The following is an 18138-nucleotide window of genomic DNA, read 5'->3' on the forward strand; positions in this document are numbered from 1 at the left end:
ATCTTGCATTAAGCGCTACTGAAGGCAGGAAACATGGCAAAAATGTTGAGAAACTTCCATAATGAATGAACTAACCTTCCTGGATTCTGGATTAAACCATTAGCAAGAGGGGAGACAAAGAGCAAGAGTGAAGAAATGGAAGGTTATTCCCTGTGTTCGAGATAAGAATATGACCACCACCCACACACATCCACAAACTGCTCGCTACGCTCATAAACAAGCTCAAGGGGCAATTCATCCAGTTCATCAAAACACATGTTTGCAAGTATGTACGTGGTAAAAATGACTGAATGTATTACAGTGTATGTTCATGTGTTTTCATGAATTATGTTGAACATGCAGAAATTGACACTAAAGTTCACATACTTTTTCACAATATCCATTTAGCTTTTTTTTCTTCTAACAGCAGATTGTGAAGGCAGTGCAGTTCTTAAGCATTCTGTCCTTTAGGTGGGTGAGAAATGAAAAGAAAAGCAAACAACACCATGAGCCTCTAACAAAGCTTCAGCACTCATCGGAATAAATTATCCAAGTCTCTGGAAGTGGAGGGATGAATACCATTCTTTCAAAAGATCTTCCCTCATTTGATGATTTGATGATGACAACGGGGACTCCAAAATCTCCCCTAGGTCTGCAACAGGGTGGAGATTGAATGATAGCATACGATTTACATCATTTTCATACTCATCAGACCATTCACTGTACCCTCCTTATGCTTTGTATGAAAGCACCCACCTGCTCTTTTACTCAGAATTTAATTTTTTGTCACCTGTCTGTCCAATTTCATAGCTTCTTCCCTGCACATGAATGCACCATATGTATATGTATATAAGTTATTTGTCTCATTCAGGGGAAGTTTAATCGCAACACGAAAGGGACTTTCCTCAGAACCCCAAACCAGACCACACAGGACACAGGATATGATTTGTTGGTTTATTAACAATATAATTAGGCTTCAGGGTGGGCAGGGAAACATAACAAACAAAGGAAAGTCTGACCAGGCGAGCCAGACAATTTCCATAGTGATGGCCAAGCTAAGCCACTACTCACTTGTGGAATGGAACGACAAATGCTTTAAAATAAGGGCATATTACAATTGCTTAGCTCCCTAAAACAAGAGAAAACATACACAGCAACCCATGTTGAAATGAAACGTGCATGTAAAAACTAATCACTGTTGTTGTTACTTTCTTAGTTGAGTAAAGTCAACAACTGTGTCTGCAATATAGAGTCACGAATGATTGAACGAGGGAGTCATTTTAGACATAGCCTGGGAGTCCTGCCTCACTATCAGCTGACTGGCCTGGCCAGATCGGCTCCTGTCTGCACACATGACACACATCAGTCAAAAACTGATCTCACACAATCAGACTTAACTGCATTGCAACGTAGCTCTCACTGCGAACTGATTTTCATACACTGAAATAAAATAGAAACCAGTCTCCCAACCTTTTATCTAATGCTTCTTATATCTGTGTATCTGCGCCCACTATAAATTATTTCATTTCATTCATTTGCATAAAGAATATGAATAGAATATTCCCCCCACTGTCTTATCTGTCCTATCCAATGCTCTGTCTGTGCAAGTCCCAGAGGTGTGTGTGCGTGCACGTTTACGTGCAGGGTTGACTGCCTGTGTGATGGTCTGTACAATCCTGCTCTAGTGTCAACTTTAGTGGCTCTGTGATAAACTGCAGTGCAACAAGACTTGTCATCCCATCCAGACAACGCGTCACAGTGCCATCAGAAAGAACCACACAGTGTCTATGTGTTCTTATTATTTATTCCTTGTGAGAGAGTTTAGACTTTTGAAGTTTTCTATTGTTTTGTATTTTTTTTTTTTTACAAAGTGAGGTTACTCCCTACTGCTTCAGATTACAATATTAGCGTTAAAGAACTATTACAACACTTGACTGCCTGCTTTTTAAGATTATTTGCAGTACACAGGCTCAGGCTGAGTTCTTGTTTTGTAAATTTTTGCGTCTCCACAAACAGTCTAATCTCATGAAACTTTAAAGGAATTATGTAGTAGTCTGTCACCAAAGTAACACCGGCAAAAAACAGCTATGCAGGTCAGAAGTGTTTGTGGGTGTATACAAATGACCATTTTTTCCCCCGTGAACTTTAATACCTGTAATTACTCCTGCCTTAACATCATTGTGGGCAAGTTGTGGGGTAAGTTGTTTTTTCATCTGCTGTAACTGCGCTCATTATAGGTTAAAATAGCAGTGGTACAATCAGCACCGTTACATCTTCTTATTGTTTGTGCTTTTCAGACTTAATGCTACAGGTAAGCTGACCAACGGGCAAGCCTCGCAGAAATGTGGTTTAGAATTAGGAAAAGGTAGGGGGGGGGGGGGGGGGGGTGTATGCATGTGTGTGTCAGTCTGTCAGTCATTCTACCACAGGAGGACAGAGCTGATGAGCTCGGCTGCGACAGCACTCTGTCACTTTGCCCAGGTTGGCAGAGGAGAAGCTACAGGTCACATTAGAGTCAGAGTCAGAATCACTTTAATTGCCATGTGCAATAAATGGCGTGAGCAGTGCACAGAGATAATTACTGCTCATACAGTCAATGTCAATAGACAACAGCACCTCAAATGAACACCTTTAAACAATGAGGCATTCATCACGCTCCTGTCTTTATGTGGCATCACGTTTGGACCATTTTTATGCATAATGAACACAATGTATACAAAACAAAAAACAACTAACTGTAAATGTGATATGAATGCACAATGTATTTGCTGTCAGGGCTCACAAACTCAGGGACAGCCATTCTGTTAAAAATGGAATTTCACCTGTCACAGTTGAAGACTTTCATTGCAATAACGACATACACTTCTTCCTTGTCTGTTATTTTAATGTTTGTTTGTTTGTTTTTTTCCAGTGAAGCACTTTGTAAATGGTACACAAAATTTGGGTCAATTGTTCCCCATGGGCCCCTGATGACACCTGAAATTTGGTGCAATTTGGCCAAAAGGTGGCGCTATAATCAAAGCTCAAATGCCGTCCGACAATCCCATTCATTTAAATGGGATTTTCAACCACAGGACATTTTGCCTCATAACTACGGCCCAATACATCGCATATTCATAAACCTTATGTCTACATATTTGGGGGATGCTGCCGATTCCGATGGTATAGGACACGCCTCTGTGTGATGACGTTTTCATTTCACTTAATCACGAAAACTGAAAAACCTATTTTACTTAACTCCTCCGAAGCCGCAAATCTGTAGAGGGAATCTTGATCCGCCAAAAAATGTCCCAATGATAAGCTTGGTTTTGCAATGGCCGATCTACACCAAACTTGGGGACCTTATCTGGCATGCCCTCCCGAGGGGCTGTGTGAAAACTGGCGTTTAGGTGGCGCTATTACTTCTAAATCAAATAACACTCCCATACACATACATTCATTTCAGATCTCCTTAACCGCAAGCCCCTTTCATTTATAACTCTGGTCATTTATTCTCCACGGTCCCCCCAAGCCACAGCGGGGCGCCCGGGCCGAATCGCGCGCCCTCCTCGGGGCCAGCGGGGGCGTCTTGTGCTGGGATGCTTGGACCCCGCTTACAACTGCTTGCAGTTCTAGTTATTATTATTATTATTATTATTATTAAGGTCACACCTAGGTTCCCCACTGTCTGAGTTGACATCACCACATTATTGATAATGGTGATGGACATGTTCTGGTGCTGGCATCCTATCCTCCGAAAGGAACACAAGCTGGCTATATGAGATATATCACACTATTCTTTTAGTGTATTTAGGTATCTGAGTCTTATGTGTGTATTAAACAGTAAAATAAAATGGGATTGCAGTCTCAGCCCTGATATTAAGCACACTTTGCAATGGGCTGACATACCATGCATACTGCAGTTTCATTGGAACCACTTGATTAACTACCAACACAACCAGTGCCCGGACCGGAGCAGCCTCAGCTCTAGTGGATCTGAGTGTATTTATGTTACCTGTCATTTGCCAAACTGTGTCGATTGGAATAAAATATTGTGCGAATACAGAGCAGGACATCATAGCAAGCGTGATAAAAAAAAAAAAAAAACATCCTCCCCCAAATATATTCCGATCACAGCCAATGTCAGCACCTTAAAAGCACTTGTTCACACCTTTTACACGCCGAAGACAAGACTGCTCCTGTCAGCTGTCAGAATGTGCCATGTATTCCTCGTAGCGGCACGTAAAACCTCAGAAACAACAGCAGTCAGCCTCAAACAGACTTTAATGTGTCAACAAATATTAATGCTGTGTATTTTTCATTCTTAACTGGGCTGCCAAAGTGAATGAGCTTCTTACTAACCTGGCACTGCATGGATGTAAGGTGTCATTCTTGATCATGTGGAGGTGTGGGATTATTGATGTTACACTACCAGGTTTGGTGTTTTTGCGACTGTGTGTTAAGAAACATTACCAGAGCTTTGATCGGTTTATGCCCGTTTAAAAATGTTTCACAATCTAAAACATACCGAAGTAAACTCTAAACTGTGCCATCTGGTGCATAAGCGAGAGGTCTTATTTAGTCTTGTTTTACATTCTTAAAGCTGCTTTGCCGTGTTTACCGTGTTAGAGATCACCCAAATTAATGAAGAACAAAATAATAATAATAATCAAGAAATTACCAGCTTGTCTAGTGTAACACATGGTGATTATATTCTGTAAGGGATTCATTTAATTTGATGCATTTCTATTTGTGTTTCATATGTGGTTGGTTTAACACAGGAGTATTTTGGTGAGGAAGACCTCTGGTTTCATAACGATAAACTCTGATTATGGCTTGGATCAAATAAATTACAGACTTCAGACACAGTATATCTAAATTCATCTGCTGATCAGATCTATCGACTCTAGAACAAACTAACTGGTCACTAACTCACACTATTATTATTAACAGTTCGAGATTCATCAGTCTATTTTCTTAATCCATTTGATGATTTGATTTATCTACAGCACCAGTCAAACAGCATGAATGGGGAGTCACAGGTAAGTGGTGCTTTAACATGAGGGAAATGAAGAACCATACATTAAATCTACAAGTAACAGATCACAGTATGAATATAATGGAAACCTACAGCCGATCTCATTAGCATTGTTGGCTTCTAGTAGATAGGAAACAAAAGGAGAGAGATATGGAATGCACCAAGGTCCAGGCTACAACCGTGGCAGTAGCGATTACAAGGTCAACCTACTGAACTCCTAGAGAACGAGGCTGCCCAGTGATCGCAGCATTTTAAAAAGTGAACCGTGATGTGAAGCTGCCTCTGAATCACTCCATAAAACTCTTTTATATTCTAAGTAAAACAGGGGTTTTGTGTGCAGCAATACTTGAAATTCACTTGAGTTATCTTTCTTTTAATCAGTCAGTGCAGATAGAAAAATATTTTAGCGGTGCAGTAGAGGACAAACTCTTGCTATGCTGTTTTGATAGGGCAGTTGTGCTTTCTATTCATTTCGCCTACGGATTCAGAACTGGTAAGTGCTTTTGTAGGTAGTTTCTTTAGGATTTGAAAATATGCAATAACATCTGTTTAATTCAGGCTGTCATAATTCATCTACACATTATCTTGCTATTCCAATTGGTTTTAGTCTGAATGTTTTTAGTCTAACTGCCACACACTAGACACAATCAGATGGGTTAAGGGTAAGGGTTCTTGTCATTTGGCGTCATGTTAGTTAAACCAGGATGCACTGTGTGAGCAGTATCTTTGAACAGATTTAATCAATGTATCCACTGGAATGTACTGATGTCTCCATGAGTACATCCATCCAATGAATATTCACCAGCAGAGCAATGCCTGCAGTATGTACAGTAACTAATACACAGCCAACAGCTCAAGGGGGATAGCATAAAAAAATACACACTCTTGTTTGTGTGAAGGAAGGATTCCAAATTAGCTATATTGATAACAACAGCAAGAGGTCTCTCTCTCTTCCTCTCTCTCTCTGGCTAAGTGGTGCAGCAGCCACCACTACTTAAAGACACAGCAACTACTGTAGCAGCATTCCACAATCTTTACTCATCAAGAACAGAGCATAGACTATTCAATTCACTGATTACCAGAGTCGCAGGTGGCAAATCTGCTACATATTGAAACATGAAGGATGTCACAGAACCGTTTTTTCTTTTAAAAAGAAAAAAAAAGACAACATGTGGAGCCTTTAATGTTAATTTTTCCTACAAGACATTTGGTACATTTGTCATGAACATGAGATACTATAGCAACATTTCCTGAGCATTTAAAATGCTTGGTATTTTGGTGATATTTTGTTAGACATTTTATTATGTTATATTAAGGTTAGTGCAAGTTTACAGGGCGGTGTAAACACTAAAGAAGAGAACTGAGGACTTTTGACTTAATTATGCAAATTGAATGAAACATCAAGTCACTCATATGAGAGTTTTGAATATTTTGGTCACAAATGGCCTGGGCAGGTGCTGCACAAGGTTATAATCGTTAACAAAGATGAACGGAATAACGAAAACTAGATGGGAAAAAACATTGTCCTTAACTGAAATAAAAATTACATGAGGCTTTACAAAAAAAATATAACTATCTAAAGTTAGTTTTTGTTTATTTATATGTGTTATGCTTTTGTCCTCCGTGTGAAGAGCTGGCACGCTGTGTGTCCGTCAAGAAAGCCTGTGGTCAGGGCGGTGTCTGGCCGCAGCGTAGCAGGTGGCAATCGCTGTTATGAGTAGAGCCCCATGTAACGTTAGGGGGAGGCTAACTTAGTCAGGGAGACCCAGGTAGGGATCAGTTGCGTAGTTTTCTTTATCTTTTATACATACATGTGTACAAAATATTATGAATCACACACAAGTCAATTAGTTTTCAACGTATTTAATATCACAGAACTAGAAGTATCACAGACCATTAAATCACTCACACATCACAGATATTTTTGATATAGATACGGTGATGCTCAAGGCTTTAAGTACATCAGTTACACCCCCCATCACTAAAATTATTAATCTGTCCATTTCTCAAAATTTGTTCCCAAGCATGTGGAAACCAGCTGTTGTTGTTCCAGTTTTTAAAAGTGGAGATCCTCATTCCATGTCAAACTACAGGCCCATAAGTATATTGCCCACAGTGTCTAAGATTGCCGAGAAACTGATTGCAAAGCAAATTATTAACCATCTAAACACCACTCCCTATGCTCTCCACCCTATGCAGTTTGGCTTTAGAGCAAAATACTCCACCGAGACTGCAACTTGTTTCCTTACTGAAAATATAAGAGCTCTGTTAGATCAAGGTGGGGTTGTTGGAGCGGTATTTCTGGATCTCAGGAAGGCTTTTGACACCATTAATTATAAAATTTTACTGACAAAATTATGTAATTTTAATTTTTCCTCAGATGCACTTAAATGGGTTGAGTCTTATCTCACTGACCGTTCCCAACATGTCAGAGTTCAATCATCTAAATAGGCGGCCTTGAACCTGTCCACCGGTCTTCCTCAGGGATCTAATTTAGGGCCTCTGTTATTCTCCATTTATATAAATGACCTCCCACTCGCTTGTCCTGATGTTTTTGTGCAGATGTATGCTGATGACACCGTAGTCTATGCACACGGTAGGAATATCGCTCAGGTGGTTGAGAAGCTCACTAACTCCATGGATAGCATCACAGCTTGGTTGAAACACTCCTGCCTGCAGCTGAATACATCAAAAACAGTAGCAATGTTTTTTACTAAGTCCCACAAAAACTTCAGTGTTGAGCCAGATATTTTTGTTTCAGGGGAAAAATTGCAGATTGTGTCAGAATACAAATATCTGGGAGTTTTAATTGATTCAAAGTTATCATTCTCATCACATGTAAAAATGGTCTGTAATCGAATTAAATATAGTCTCAGTAACTTTAGACACATTCGCCATCAAATGTCCAAACAGGCAGTAAAAATGTACATGCACTCTATGATTTTCTCACACATCACTTACTGTCTACCCATTTGGGCACAAGCTAGTATTACATCTTTGAAACCTCTGCAATCACTTTACAAACGAACTGTTAAAACTCTGGATAAGAAACCATGTATTTCTCATCACTGTCCAATATTATAAAAATATAGATTGCTCAGTTGGGATAATATGGTTAAATACTCAAATCTATGTCTTATTTATAAAATTATTCATGGTTTATCTTCCCCTCCCCTCCAACAGTTTGTCAATACCCGAACAACTGATTCCTGCAGGACCAGAGGTGCAGCTAGGGGAGATTGTATCATTCCCTTTAGGAAAAGTGTATTTGGTCATACTGCTTTTTCTGTTCTAGCTGCTGCTGAGTGGAACCTCACCCCCATAACTATCAGAAATATAAACACGTATAGTTCATTTAAGATTCAGTTAAGGAAATGGCTTATTGATCATCAGAGCTGTCAACATTAACCTATTACTACACATGCTCTTGACGCACACTGTTGACTTTTTTTTCCTTATTTGTGTCATGTTTTTATGTGATGTTTGTCCGACTGTTGTTTTGATGTGTTTAGATTGTATATTCTAATACAATAGATATTTTACTAAATGTATCTTAATTTTTTAGTGCTATGTACTATGTAATCTTTTTTTAGGGTGACTCTTACCATCTGTCTAGGGACTGCAGATGAAAAATAGCCTTTAGGCTAATTCTGGCATATTGACAGAAATGTTTATGAATATGCACTGTCCCTGTAATAAATAAATAAAAAAATAAAAAAAAATAAAAAAAAGAATGCAACAACTGTATGGAGTTGTGTTTTGTTTAGTTTCGGTTGCAGGTAGTGAGTCACTGTCTTGGTGATTTTTTCCCCCTTGTTTTGTTTTGTTCCGTTCTGATGGTCTGGCTTAGCATCCTGCATGTCTGATGAACTTGCCCCTTGCTCACTGACTGTAAGCTCCCCTTGCTCTGGGTTAACGTGTCTGCTGGTCATTATATTTACTGTATGTCAGCTAGTGTGTGTTTTATGGGGTCACTGCTATCTCAGCCAACCTGTCTCTTTGTGCCTCACATTGCTTTAATACCTACTTTTTGATTAATAAATGTCTGGATTTTAATATAACTGCTTTCCAGTCATACTTGTCTTCAGGGTGCTAGAGACCTGTTTTTTGTGGCTCCTAGGGGGGGCTCCACTATCTTTCAATTTCTTAGCTGTCCATCAATTGTATTTCACCTCCATTTATTGTATTTCACCTATTTAACCAAGAATGATAGAGCTAGAGACTGATGTAATTAATGTTTTGGGACCACTGGGTAGAAGGATTATGGTAGTTTGCTCTTAGGGTTATCTGTATTTAGGTTAGAAATTATACTGAAGATTGCATGTGCTTCATTTATTTGTAGTATTTATTTAGACAATTTGTCACTATCTACTTCAAATATATGTATATTTGCTTAGTGTTTGGGCCCCCATTTCCAAGCTTCAGATAGCTTTAAAAAGGGTGTCCCTTTTCACAAATACTTCTGATTGTACTTGTTTTGTGAAAAAACTAAACTGGACTGAGCTTGGCATTGTGCAGTGACAAAGACTAAAACTAACACTAAAACTAATAAAAACTAAACTAAAACTAAGCATTTTCCAAAAATAAAAACTAAACTAGCAACCCACGTTAAAAACTAATTAAAACTAAACTGAAAATGAAAACAAAAAGTCAAAACAAAATAAAAATAAAAACTAATGGAAAATCCTAAAGTATAATAACGTCGGTGTCGCATTGCTGTTTTTTATTTGTTCTTTGCTATTTTGGGAGTCATTAACCCAACTCAATTAATAGTATGCCTGCTGCATACCTGAACCTTTAATGTACGGTTTGTAAACACGTATAAGAAATGGGCTTTAATGATGCCTACCTTTAGGTAGCACAAGAGTGATTGAAATTATCAGAGGACCGAAAATATAAACAAAACACAACAAAGTACGGCCAGCACTGCAGCTATATAAATACGTGTAAATCAAAACATTTGCAGTACGTAACAAGAATAAAGCATCCACAGTTGCACCGTGCAACATACAGTGGGTGCAAGGGCTAACAACAGTCTCTGATGCTAAATAAGATGTTTGAAGACAGTATTAGACCATCTGGTGCTTTGCCCATCTCTGAAGCAAATAAAAAACAGCCATTACTGAAAAGAAAATAACATTTGCAATAACATTTTTATTAAATCAATTTAACCATGAGCATAATGAGGCAAACTGCTCAACTCTGGAGTTCTCAGATTCTTAATGCCTCTGCATATTGTGCATTTCTGTAGTCATACACTCCGAAGTGACAGAAACAGAATGACTGAGAAGTGCTGTCGGACAACAAGCTCTCCCTAAAGGACCTCATCGCCGCACATCTGGAGCCTCTCACACATTCATCAAGTACCATTACAAGTACCTAGCAAGAGGGGGGGGGGGGGGGGGGGGGGACAGAAGTATGCTATTTAACTACTCAGTCACCCAAATGGAGACTGTTATTACCTGGAAGCCCTGCACAGAGGCACTGAGCGTGATCTGCTCTCAGATGGTGGAGAGTTGGAGCTAATTGGCAGCAGGTGCTGATGTGTTCCAGTCATATACAGTATACGTGTGCATGTGGCTGTTTAATGCACTCCGCAGTGAGTCGCGCATCATTCAGCCGCATGTTGCAAGCACACCAGACGGTTACATCTCAACCCAGATTTAACAACATCTGGTGCTTGTGTGATGTATTGTCATCAGCCTCAGCATGGAACCAGTTTTTTTTTTACAATCGCAACTGTGATTCAGATTTTGTGTTCACTCTTTGGTATTCCATTCTTTCCTGTTCTGTTACTTTCCTGTTTTACATCAGCTGTTCTGTGACTTTTTGCACACATTCTTGTCTCTTGTCTCAAAGTATTCATCATCATGCCATCAGTACATTCATGTAGCTGCTGCCCGTCCACTTGAGTGTGTCACATGGCTGTTACATACATGACACAGTTGACACGAGTGAGATGGAATATTGTGATTTATTGTTATTCTGTTTCATATTCTGCTGTAATGACAGGCTGGCATTATTATTCACAATTTACCAATTATCCCTCTGACCTGTCTTCTGATCCACATTCAGAGCAACACACAGGCCTATTTGTTCTGAGGTCAACTTAAATTTTGCTGGTTCCTGCCTGTCTAAATGGTAATGCTAAAAATAATTCCCCTTTCCCCCTCTTATTTTCTTTTGTATCTGTGTCTGTCTTTTCTCTACATTTGTAGCATTACATGTGGCTGTCTTTTTTGCTCAGTGTTTAACTGTGGAAAACAGCTATCAAGCAGCTCACATTTCGCATTTTAAGAGTCACCAGCGACCAAGCATGAAGATATGCAAATTGACACATAAAAGAATATCGAGTAAAAGCCAGTTAATTACTGAGTCTTAAATGGTAGCTGGGAGCAATTCCACAAAACAAAACAAAAACAAAACAAATCCAGGTATGTCCCTCATAAAGGCCTAAACATTAATGGGGTGGGACAACCTGCACTTTTATAGGTCACATGGTAAAGTCACATTATTAATTCCATGATTTTAACAAAAAAGTCATGAAATACTCACCACGTGCTGCTGCTCTGAGTGATGTTTTCATTCACCAACCACTTCCAATCACCTTCACTTATACTAAATAAAACAGGAAAAAGAGGGATTATGCCTTTTGAGCCACTGGAAAGGCTTTTAATTTGAAACATAATTGTAGCAAGTACCTTAGACAAAAACAAAAAGAATAAATCTCCAGCAAAGTAGAATCAACTACAATTAATTAGTGAACGAGAACAATAGTCAGTTTTCCAAAATAGTGTTTTCAAATCAATACTGATATCAACTTAGTATTAGGAGCTAATTCTCTAATGTTGTGCTAATAAACCATTGCAAAAGAGGACAAAACAAAATGGCATTATTAAAAGAGTGCTAGTGAAACTACAAATTGCATAAAGCAATGTAACAACACATGATGGAAATATAATATTTCAGTTTGTTACATATATTCATTTCAGAATGGTATCTCCTTATTGCTCCACACATACGTGACTTTTTCATCTGCCGCTACTTTTTATCTCTCCAGTGGAGCAGAGACTTCAGTGGACACTTAATTCAGATGCTGTCAAATGTGTCATTATTTATTTGCTAAGTCTATTTCTGCAGCACTTTGTAGAATACTGCTTTTATTGATTCCACTCAGGTTTTTTTATGGGCAAGTTGAAAACCCACATAAAAAACAGGTGGGTGGACACGCACATACTGCATCTGCAAAAAACCTTAGTGTTAATGTCATTTTTTGGTCTAAAGTCCTGTTTTATTTTGAAGTTGTATGTGTCTGGTGTCCGTGTCTAGCTTTGTTTCCTGTTTTGTCCTGGTTATTCCTAACTAGTGGATTGCCTGTTCACAGGGGCCGATGTGATGCCTCACCGTGCTTTTTAGAAAATGTGCGCTTCACATTGGTTTCACCTACAGCATTTATGACACAGCATTAATAACACTGGAACATCATGACAATGGTGGAGATACTGCTAGATATTCAGCGCTTCCTTGGAACTTACACTCTAACAACCCCTGTTTCAGCACATTCGTTTCTAAGGTATATCAAACCTGCTTGATGGCGAAACTCCCATTCACTACCACATAGGAGCATATAGGATCCCCGCCCCAGCGAGCATACCCCGCACTCGTTGTACTGTAGTTTATTCAAAGTTTATTAATTCTGGAGCATATAAGCCCCGCCCACGCGAGCAGCTCCACTCTGCGTTGTTCTCTAGTATATTCATAAATTCTGAACATGTCGCGTGTCCAACTTGCACCAAACGCCAGCCTGCACTCTCTTGGTTCCACAGCAACACATGCACCAGACAGACATACACACACTCACACAGATTCCTGCCTTTATTAGAGAGATCTGTCTCACCTGTGTTCCCTTCCGGCTCATGTGTGTTTATTGCTCTGTTCAGTCCTCATTGGATTGTTGTCTTATGCACTTGTGTTGTCTGCATGTGACCACTAAGAATAAAGTATTAAAATAATAAATGTTACCTGCTGTTTTCTGATACAGTCCAAATCCCGCATACATCCTGTACACACACACACACACACACACACACACACACACACACACACGGACATAAAAAAGGCACAACTTATCCACCAGAGACACATAGGCCACTTGGGTCACTTCCTTTTACCCAGAAGCCTTTGGGAAAGGTCGAGCAGTCAAATACTAATACCTTTAGTTTGGTCTCAGAGGAAGCGCTCCATTTTGAGAAACGTCAGTGTCTCCAAAGGTCAACCACTTTCGATGGCGAGTAACAGAGCATGAGGTCAGAACAACAAATATGCCAAGTAGACGCTTCCCCAAGGTTGGGTATTCACCATCTGTGAGAGAAGCGTCTGTGCCTTTCAACAACGATGAATCTCAAAGCTGTTCACTTTTCTTCTTTTTTTTGCCTTGTATGGCTCCTTTAACCGAGAAAAGAATGCATCCAGTTTTTCAAAATTGTTTTCCCGATTCCTTCTGCTGTCTTTCTTTGCCTCTAGCTCAAGATGCGACACAGTGGAGGAAATGAAGAGAATAAGAGATATCTCAACTAGCTTGTTGTGATAAATGAAACGGGAATAGAGATGACATGGAAGCAGATCACAAAAGCACTCGGGAGATTCAACAAAGTCTATTTTCTTTGGGTTTTTTTCTTTCCTCCACAGAAACAGCACTGGGGCTGATTTGGTTTGGATTTAGCATGAATTACCACGGCTTAGATCCTGTTAGTGCCGATAAAGCCCCAAAATGTCCCAGTTGTATCCTTATCCTCCCTATGAATATTCAACAACTTGCTCTCGTCTCCCCATTGTTTTCTCATTTGTACTGGTATCTGACAGTGCTGGTGATAATGTGTTGGAGGAAGATGTGGCAAAGGGAAGTGGCATTGATATATGATCCGATAGGGGCCTCGGCGATACGCTTCAATGGACTCAAAGGAGCCTCATCTCTGAGCTCAATCAGAACGTGGTTGAAATTCATTAAAGTTAAAACGACTTTGATTTATTATCTTGGAAATGATTTGGTTGGAGAGATTTGTTGTCTCAAGCAATATCCGGCAAGAAACATTTAAACTGGCAGTTTTTAATATGGAAGTCACTCAAGTGGCCCCTTTCTCTTACAGTGCCTGTTTTGTTTGGGATTTAAAGAATCAACAGTATGGACTTCTGAAAATTCCCACATTCCAATCTGGAGACATTAGTAGAAGCTGTGTATCTGTGTGTGTGGTAAGAGTTGCAACTATTAAACAAGCTATAGCATTAAGAGTGTGTGTGTAATCACAGCAAATGAGTGCATATGTGTCAGTCCAGAGTGTGTGTGTGTGTGTGTGTGTGTGTCTGCTCGTGTGTGAGAGATCAGTGAAGCGGGCGGTGGGAGAATAACCATGTTAGTGTGAGAGAGCAGAAAGGCTACATCTGTCACTCTGTATTTTCTCACACGCATTTTGACAAGGCCCACGAGCCTGCCACGATAACCCAGCAAGCTCTGCACAGACACACACACACACACACACAGACACACGCACACAGACACATCTCATGCCTCATATAGCATGACAGAGTGACTGAGGTTCACTTGATGTTCAAGGGTAAAAGTGCAACTGTAGGTATGTCTCACAAAGTTAAAAAAAGAGTGTAAGTATTTTTTTTTAAGTGTGTGTCTGTCATTAAAGCTTTGTACCGGTGCATTTACTGCAAGTCTGTGTGTATGCATAGTGTTTGTGTGTGTGTGTGTTCCCTGCTCAAGCTGGCATACAAAATGACAGTGAAGCATTTCCTCTGCCAGCTTTGGTGCTATCGCTCTTTCTCTCACCCCTCATCCCTCTTTCCATGCCCCCATAGCCACCGGCCATATGCTCAGCCCTAAAGCCAGGCCCTTTGCCAGACTGGAATATGTGTGACTGTGTAACTGTGTGAGAGAGTGTAGGCAACAGAGACAGGGAGAGCGAGTTACAGGGGACGATGAATATAGGGACATTTTTGATCGTGGCTCTAATCCAGATGATTTTCATTAGTTTGAATCATTCCATTTGCTCCCTCGTGCTTTCTCTTACTTTTAATAGCTGAAAATAAATTGTGTTATTCATCCTCTATTTTCCAGTATGCTAACATCCCTGAGGAATTTTGCTCAGTGAGCTGACCTCATTTGCAACCTTGTTGCAAACGTCTGCAGAAACTGTTAAGCCATCATCTAAGTCTATTATGTGGAGACAACGTGGTGATACAACTTTGCGAGCAAGTGCCTCCACCAAGACACCCTAAAATGTCACTCTTTCTTGCCTTTGTCACTCTGTTTCAAGGTTATTTTTTCAGTTTCTTCTGAAATACCTTTGAATGTTACCACACAACATTTTCAGTTGTACAATGCATGCACTTATAGCAGCTCAAATAAGATGTTTTGCAGGTTTAAAATTGTTGAGGCCAGTAAATAATCAATAATAATCAAAATAAGAGAGAAGAAATACTTTTTAGCACATTTTTCGGCATCAACAAACATGGTTGCATACACACACGCTCATATTTATTTACTGATTTTATTATACACACCATTTATGCATGCATATTTCAAATATTAACACCTCAAATATGCAGTTTTCTAATGCATGTATATTATGTACAGTGTAATACAAAGTTATTATCTGTGCCTGTTTATAATACAAAAATGTCTGGATTCATACTTGGATTCACAAGCTACTGGAAGTCAGCAGGGCTTACGCTGAACGTTTTCCACTGATCATTTAAGCTGGTTACACTAAAAAGTGTAGGTTTTGACTTATCATAACACCTATTAAAGACGCACAGCAAGTTCTTCAATCTACAAAAAACAGAGTTTGACCCCGCAAAACAATGCATGCTGCGTTGCCTGCTAATATACTGATCATGTTTCAAAAGTGAAAGGACAGAAAAAAAAAACTACACATGAAAACAAGCGAGCTACAGAAAAAAAGAAAGAAAAGATCATAACACAGGTAATAACATATCGAATAACATGGAAATGAATAACACTTAAATTTAGTTAATGACAAAAATTAGATGATTACACTAAATTACTGTATGATGTTTTACAGATAAATATGAAGTTTGTCAGAGGCTATTGCATAATAACAATTGGAAAAACTCTCTTGCCCCATTGGTATACACTTTTGAGGTGATCTCTATCCAATTTTCCTTCCACTGTCAAGACACACAAAGTGCCAGTCTTCAGTATTGGCTTATAAGGTAAAAACAACACCAGTACAACATCTCTCTAGTGTCAGCCTCTACTGAACAAGAAATCTTAAATGTTTTTCCACTGTGTGCTGTTTGTGGATCTTCCATTGAGTGTGAAAGCTTTCAGCTATTCATACTTGTTTCCATCCCACCCAAATCACACACACACACACAAAAAGATGGACTGTGATTTTCAAAATTACATTCAAAAAACTCAATAGCAGCAATTTCTTAGTTGTAATAGAAAGTAGTTTCAGAGTCTTTGTAAGTTGGCTGATCTGAACCTTTAAACCAAGGAGCTCATGCAAGAACACATCAAAGAATAACATCAGGTATGATTCTTGTATAATCTAGCTGAGGTCATTTCAATACAATATCTGCTCATAGAGTTAATTCTCACATGCATCACACTGACACTTGGATGTGAAACACATTTGAGCAGAAGGAGGTTAATGCTAAGCTGTGTAACAGAACATATGTAAAGAAATAAAGACATCCGTTTGATGCCTAAACTGAGAGATGGAGGAATATCAAGATTTATGAATTTTTGGCAGCAATCCATTTCTCACAGCATGTCCGCACACGTACAGGTTTCCTTGTGTGTCCCTTCCTGCATGTATCTATTCCCGTGTTTGTGGACCCATGTTCTGAGATGAGTGCCAATAATGAGCCTTCATGTATGAAGGAGCAACACAGAAGTCTTGAAGCAATTTAATTATCAGCTACTAATGAATCTGAACCTGTAGTGTGACACTCGTGAAGACAAAGAAGCGTGAAATCTTGTCAGCACACTTCAGCAACGTGGATCATAGATTGACTGAGTGCTTGAACTAATTTAACTACATAATTAATTTATTCTGTGCATGTAAACGTATTAATTCATAGTTTAAGTTACTTCTGTGCCAGAATACTTTGCACATAGGTGCACATGCACTTGTATAACGCCAAGTTTCTTTAGACATAGTCAGCCAGAGCAGACGTTAGTCAAACATTTAAATATCAATGCTACCGTGCTCCATGCACTATCTAACTAGGCCTCAGAAAAGATTGTGATCTGTACAAAAAGTGCCACACAGGCACTTTCCCCAACCAGTTCCAGTGCTTTATCAGCTAGATAGAACAGAAAGGATGTGATGCTTCATCATGTCCTCATAGTTCCCAACCTCAGCTTCTAATCCAGAGCAGCAGTTCTACACAGACAGTGAAACTTTCCCCTTCGATGCTCAGAGGAAGAACACAGCTTTCCAGGGGAACCACTTGTTCGGCACTGCTCGTTTGTTGAGGAATCTTCACTGGCAAATTACTCACATCAAGCCGCAGTGACACAAGTCTCTAAACTACAAGGAGAGGGGAGAGCAAGAAGGCGGAGGTTGCCTCGCTGGGGAGAAGCAGATAACTTTTGATACTTCTTCAAGTTGCCAATTAAATTTGAAACTGCTGTGAGTGTAACCAAAAAGAGGATGACAATGAGGATGAGGACAGTGATGATGAAGGTGATGATGAGTATGTTGGCATGGATGATACTGCATGAGCGCTTCCCACTTTTTGAAGAATTGTGTGAGGGGGAGGTGAGCTCCGGAGATGAGCTGAGAGAAAGTAGGTGAGGAGAATAAGCGTGGAAAAACAAAAAGGGTTTGACTTCAGAGTGACATGGAAAGAGACATATTAGATATTTTCCACCAACACTCGCATCATCACATTCTCGCCTTTTAAGTGATTGCCATCTGAAACCCACTCCTGTCATGGGCAATAACACTTGACTCCTTTCAGCCAGGCAGGATGAAGTGAGTGAAGTTAGTGAGCACAGCTAGAGTACATTTGATGGACTCCTCCTCGCTCTGCTCTGTAGCATCTGCTGTCATCATCACTGATCCCAATGACACTTGGCTCATTAAAGGAAAAGGCTAAGC

Source organism: Micropterus salmoides, unplaced genomic scaffold (genome assembly GCF_014851395.1).
Source record: "Micropterus salmoides isolate LMB-PRFRI ecotype aquatic unplaced genomic scaffold, ASM1485139v1 Ms_hic_scaffold_12, whole genome shotgun sequence".
Classification (NCBI taxonomy): domain Eukaryota; kingdom Metazoa; phylum Chordata; class Actinopteri; order Centrarchiformes; family Centrarchidae; genus Micropterus; species Micropterus salmoides.